The 6,717-nt window shown below is 38.2% G+C and overlaps 1 pseudogene; it reads left to right on the top strand.

Annotated features, from left to right (window-relative positions):
* The first annotated feature begins 1,950 nt into the window (after positions 1 to 1,950).
* LOC114489120 lies at positions 1,951 to 4,840 on the top strand (annotated as a pseudogene).
* The last annotated feature ends 1,877 nt before the right edge of the window (positions 4,841 to 6,717 follow it).

Below are 6,717 nucleotides of genomic sequence, written 5' to 3'. Positions count from 1 at the left end.
GAAAATCCACTGACCTCTCATTTGACTTTGTGGGTGTCTGGGTAACTTCATTCAATTCATAATTTAGCAGATGATGAGAAAAACAGTGCACTGGGGCACTGAGAGCCCATCTTGTTTCCCTTCCCAGGCCTCTGTTTACAGGGAGTCTTGGAGTTCTACTTAGAGCTGCTACTTGATCCTCCATGAAACATGCACATTAAATCTCTCTAAACCCCCAGAATGGAAGTATCCCCAAACTGGTTCCAATTGCCCACAGATTTCTTTTGTGATTTAGGGTATTTTCAACTTCTTTTACTTTGTCTCAGGAAAACAATATTAAAGGAGCACATGGGGTAGTTCCTTTTTCTTTCTTTGACTCCTCAAGTGATGTCTTAAAAATTATGTCATGACCATAAGGCACTCAAAACATATAGGCCCCAACTTCTTTGAGGGCGTACATACTTCACTTTCACAGATGTTATCCACATCCCAGGTAGGGGAGCTGTGCTTACCACCTACAGGCACAAACTAAATGTAGACCATGGGGCTACGGCACTGAGAAACCAGCAGCCTAGGCACAGGGAAATGTCCCTGTTGGTTACTAAAATATTCATTACAGTAGAAAAGACTTGCCTTACAAGAACCACAGCGGAAAATGGGAATTTATCTGAAGTGATACTTTTATATTACTTTGCCCAAGAAGTAATTACTATAATGAAAATATCACAATGATACAATCTGTAATCTTTGGTGAACTAAAAAAAATATGTCTACTCCCACTATCATTCAGTTCCTGTTTAGTAAACTGGAAATAAAATGACCAACTTAAGCTTCACTTCACTAATTTGATTCCAGTTAATGCCCTAAAGGGAGATATCAGCATGTCTCTCCCAACTGCCTTCCAGGGCACGAGAGAAATATTTGGCCTATTAAAAACAATGGACACATTCACTTCTGTGCTGGCCTGGTGAAGACCTGGGGACTCTGTTTACAACTGCCAGGTTCACTCAGCTCTTTGATTACGTCCTATCAGTACATTCACAGCCAATCAAGCCAATAGCAGGAGACAATTAGTATATGTTCTGCCGAACCAAGCATAATAGCAGGAGACAATTAAATCAACTAAAACAGAGCAGCTTTCATGGCCACACTTGCCTAATGTCCCCCAGTCTATTTTCTGCACATGTAATTCACAGTGTTCTGTGCCAATAACTCAAACCTGATTTTGGTGGTAAGAGCTTTCTTTGGTTATTGCCTTGGAGTGAGCCAGACCTGGGTTTATTTTCCAGATGATACACTTGGAAGCTGTGTGACCTTCAGCACATTATTCAATCTCTCTGAACCTCAGTTTAGCTATAAACAAAGATATCACCTCATGAGAATATTGATATAAGAATCTCAGTACTCAGCATGTACTCAACCAACATTAGTTCATTAACAAACACTGCTCAAAACTATGTTAAAATAACTATAACTTCGAACTTATGGGACTAAAATAATGGAAATGAAAATAAACAAAGATGGGTTCAGAAGTGTTGGGTTTTAGGTATGTACAAATTAATTTGTCACACAAGTTCAAATAGCAAATGATTTGAAAAATTGATTCCCATCAAATACAAACATGCCCTCGTGAAGACACGTGCCCTGATAGGAGATATCTCACACAATCCAGCTCACAGAAGTGGAAGGTAGAACGGTGGTTGTCCGGGGCTGAGGGAAGGGGAAGATGGAGATGTTCAATGGGTATAAAGTTTCAGCTATGCAAGGTGGGTTCTAGATAGCTGCTGCACAGCAAAGTATCTATAGTTAAAGACACAGTGTCATACACTTACAACATTTTTAACAGAGCAGATAACATGTTAACTGTTCTCGGCACACACACAAAAAGCTGGAGCAGCCTAAGGAATGCACTCTTCACACCATCTTGGAATGAGAAGTCAAAGCTTTTTTAACATACACAGTCTAAAAGACATGGGCTGTGGTACTTCACCTTCAACAAAAGGCAAGAAATCTGAGAATGCACTAAGGTTGGCATTGACCATCCAGACCTGGGACCAAGATTACAGCGCTCAGCTGAAGATCAGACACTATGCGCTCACCATCTTCCAGTCCACTTAGAACACCAATAATTAAGGTGGACTGCAGCTATCCAAGTTCTCTTCCATCATGTTGGAACACTACATACATACACATGATTCCGAATTAGCAAAAAGACTGTTTGGTCACACCATCCAGGACAAGGACAGACCGGACTATCTATGTGGGGCTGATAGAAATCCCACACTTCTATGGTAGCCTTCAGCTGCAATTTCTGCTCACATTTACTGATACTGACTTAAGTACTGAGACATTCAAGAAACAGATACTTCATGCTTACTATGTCTTAGAAATGCTACTGAAATCAAGAAAGGCCTGAAGCAAATGCCGAACTTTACTCACATAAAAACTTCTCACTCTAGAATGCAGATTGGTACAACCACTATGGAAAATGGCGTGGAGATTCCTCAAAAAATTAAAGATGGAATTGCCTTATAACCCAGTGATTCCACTTCTGGGACTATATCCAAAGAAACCTGAAACACTAATTTGAAAGAATATATGCACCCCAATGTTCATTGTAGCATTATTCACAATAGCAAAGATATGGAAGCAACCCAAGTGCCCATCAATAGGTAAGTGGATTAAAAAAATAGATAAGCAGATTAAAAAAAAAGCACACATACACAGTGAAATGCTACTTGGCCAAAAAGAAGGAATGAGATCTTACCTTTTGCAATAGCATGAATGAAACTAGAGTGTATTATGCTAAGAAAATAAGTCAGACAAAGAAAGACAAATACCATATGATTTCACTTATATGTGGAATCTAATGAACAAAACTTAAAAAAACAGAAACAGACTCACGGAGAGCAGACTGACAGCTGTCAGGCGGGAGAGGAGTTGGGAGCTGGGTGAAAAAGGTGAAGATACAAAAACAGTACAAATTGATAGTTACAGAAGAGCCACCAAGATGTAGGTTACAGCATCGCGAATATAGTCAGTAGTATCTTGATAAATATATATGGGCCCAGGTGGGTACTTGAAGCAGCAGGGGGTGGGGGAATGACTCTGTAAAGTATATGATTTTTCTAACCACTTTGTTGTATATCTGAAAGTTAATACAGAATAATGCTGAATGTAAATGTAATTTAAAAAATTAATTTTAAAAAGTTGTCCCTCCAAAGAGATACAATATGTGGTAATTTGCATGGGAAACTAGATGATCTCTTTTTTTATCTTTTACAAGAATGGTCTCCCCTCAGGAAAAATCCCTGTTTTTCATGGTGATTTTGTAGATCAAGGAAAGAATTTCAGAGATCCTAATAATCCTATTTGTGAGTTTTCTTGTCTGTGCTGGTGACCTGCACTTGAACACAAAGAACCATGAAGATTTTTTTTTTATCCTCACTTGAGGACATTTTTTCATTGCTTTTTAGAGAGAGGGAGAGAGAAAGGGAGAGGGAGAAACATCAATGTGAGAAAGAAACATCAACTGGTTGCCTCCCATATGCGCCTGAACTAGGGACAAAACCCACAATCTAGGTATGTGTCCTGACCGAGAATCAAACCCACAAACTTCCAGTTACAGGATGACACTCCAACCAATTGAGTCACACCAGCCAGGGCCCATGAAGATTTTTTGATAAATACGAGGTATGGCTTCACAAAAGAAGTCTTGCATAAATATAAGCTACATGGGAAAGAAAATCTAACAATCTTGGATGCTGTCTATGCCTGGCTCCCAACTGGTACAAACGTTGACAATGAAGCCCTGGTCATACATGGTGGGATATCAGGGTCCAGAGATTTTAATTTACTCGACTGTAGAGAAAGAAGCAAAACAAAATCTGTGCTAATGCCACCAATTCCAACAGATGGAGACCATGTCACTGACCTGAAGAGAAATAAAGTAGGAACTCCTCGGGGACTCAGAACAATTTAACTGGACCCCTTTCTGAACATTTAACAAAGCATGAGTGGGAACAGATTATCAATATTCTGTGCAGTGATCCCAGAGGCAAAAGAGGCTGTTATACGAACACATGTGTCAAGGAGGGAGCTGCTATTTTGGACCAGGTATTACCCCCAAGATTGCTAATAAATACCAGTTGAAGATGCTCATTAGGTCTCATGAATGAAAGCCTGAAGCATACTGAAATCTGCCATTATGGGAAGATCATTACTACATTTTCTGCTTCTAATTATTATGAAGAAGGCAGTAATCAAGGGGTTTACATCAGGCTGAGTTTTGGTATGACCCTTCAATTTTCCCTGTGCTATGTAGCTAAGGCAATGTTCTTAAGGCCTCTTATCAAAGGGTGAATACTATTCAGAGTAGTGCCATCAGGATAGTAAAAGAGAATGATTTCATGAAGAACTGACCTCATTCGTGCTTTCCAACTTCAAAATCGCAGTAAATCAGGAAAACTTTCTACGGGCAAATGGGCTTTTTCCATGGAGAACGTTTTGGGGCTGAACTTAACCCCGGAGAGCCCTGAGTTCGCACCTGGTCACCACAAGATGGTAATAGTGGCTATGTGTCCTGCTTCTATCGTGTCCACATTCAAAAGCCTGTGAAAGAGGCTCAGTCACTCTAACTGAAACTCTGTACAGATACTGATCTTACCTGCAAATCGTCTTTGATGTCAGTGACTCTGATCACTCAGGTCTGATCTCCAGGGAAGAATTTCGTTCCTTGTGGAAACTTTTCAGTAGTTACTACCATGTTCACATTGATGATTCCCAAGTTGATGAGCTCGCTGAAAGAATAAACTTAGACAAAGATGGAAGCATCAGCTCTCATGAGGTTTTTAATTTTTAAAAAGTTTGTATATATTTTTGTCTTTATTTTTTAATTTTTATTTTTTAATGACCATTTGCTTTTAATATTATTTTGTATAGTTTCAGGTGTATGGCACAGCAGTTAGATAGTCACATACTTTACATAATGTCCCCCCCAATATTTTCAGTACCTAACCACCACCATCCATAGTTATTGCCGTATGCTGTGCTTTACATCCCAGGGACTATCTGTAACAAATTTGTGCTTCTTAATCCCTACACCTCTTTCTCCCAGTCCCCCAACCCTCCTCCCCTCTGGCAAACACCAGTCTACTCTCTGTGCCTATGAATCTGTTTCAATTTTGTTTGTACATTTATGTTGTTCTTTAGACTTCACATTTAAGTGAAATCATATGGTATTTGTCTTTGTCTGACCAACTTATTTCATTGGGCATAATACTCTCTAAGTCCATCCATGCTGTTGCAAAAGGTAAGATTTCACTCTTTTTTATGGCTGAGTGATATGCCATTGTAAATATGTACCAATACTTCTTTATCCACTTGCCTACTGAGGGCTACTTGGGTTGCTTTCACATCTTGGCTATTGTAAATAATGCTGCAATGAACATAGGGACACATATGTTCTTTCAAATTGGTGTTTTGGGTTTCTTCAAATAAATCCCCAGATGTGGAATCACTGGGTAATAAGGCAGTTCCATTTTTAATTTTTTAAAGAAACGCCATAATGCATTCCCACCAACAGGGCATGAGGGCCCCCTTCTGCCACCATATTTGCCAGCACTTGTCATTTGTGGACCTGTTGATGATAACCACTCTGACAGGTGTGAGGTAATGCCTCATAGTGGTTTTAATTTGCATTTGTCTTATGATTAGTGGTGTTTGCATCTTTGCATGTATCTACTGGCCATCTGTATGTCCTCTTTGGAGAAGTGTCTATTCAGGTTCTTTGTTCATTTTTTATTAAATTGTTTGGGGTTTCTTGTTGAGTATATGAGTTCTTTATAAATTTTGGATATTAACCCCTTATCCAATATATCATTGGCAAATATATTCACCCATTTAATAGGCTGTCTTTTTGTTTTGTTAATGGTTTCCTTTGCTATGCAAATCTTTTTAGTTTGATGCAATCCCATTTGATTATTTTTTTCTTTTATTTCCCTTGTCCAAGGAGATATATCAGAAAAAATATTGCTAACAAAATATCAGAGATTTTACTGCCTATGTTTTCTTCTAAGATTTTTATGGCTTCAAGTCTTACATTTAAGTCTTTAATCCATTGTGAGTTTATTCTTGTACATGGTGTAAGAAGGAGATATAGTTTCTTTTTTTTTTTTTTGCATGTATCTGTCCAATTGCCTGGTAGCATTTATTGAATAGACTACTTTACCCTATTGTATGCTCTTCCCTCCTTAATTATCAAATATTAATTAACCATATAAGTGTGGGTTTATTCCTGGGGTCTCTATTCTGTTCTATTGATCTACACATCTGCTTTTATGCTAGTACCATGCTGTTTTGTTTACTATAGCCTTGTAGTTTGGTATCAGGTAGTACGATGCCTCCAACTTTGTTCTTTCTCAATATTGCTTAGGCTATTCAGGGTTGTTTATGGTTCCATATAAATTTGGGGGCTATTTGTTCTAGTTCTGTCAAATACAACATTAATATTTTCATAGGAATTGCATTGAATCTATAATTGTTTTGGATAGTATAAACATTTTAATGATGGTAATTCTTCCTATCAATTAACCCATATATGCTTCAATTTATTTGTATTTCCTCCAATTTCTTTCTTCAGGATCTTATAATTTTCCAAGTACAGGTCTTTTACCTCCTTGCTTAAATTTATTCACAGGTATTTTTATGTAATTGTAAATGGGATTGTTTTCTTAGTTT

Source organism: Phyllostomus discolor, chromosome 3 (genome assembly GCF_004126475.2).
Source record: "Phyllostomus discolor isolate MPI-MPIP mPhyDis1 chromosome 3, mPhyDis1.pri.v3, whole genome shotgun sequence".
NCBI classification, from domain to species: domain Eukaryota; kingdom Metazoa; phylum Chordata; class Mammalia; order Chiroptera; family Phyllostomidae; genus Phyllostomus; species Phyllostomus discolor.
Note: the sequence above shows the minus strand (reverse complement) of the source record. Positions and strands in the feature narration are given on the sequence as shown.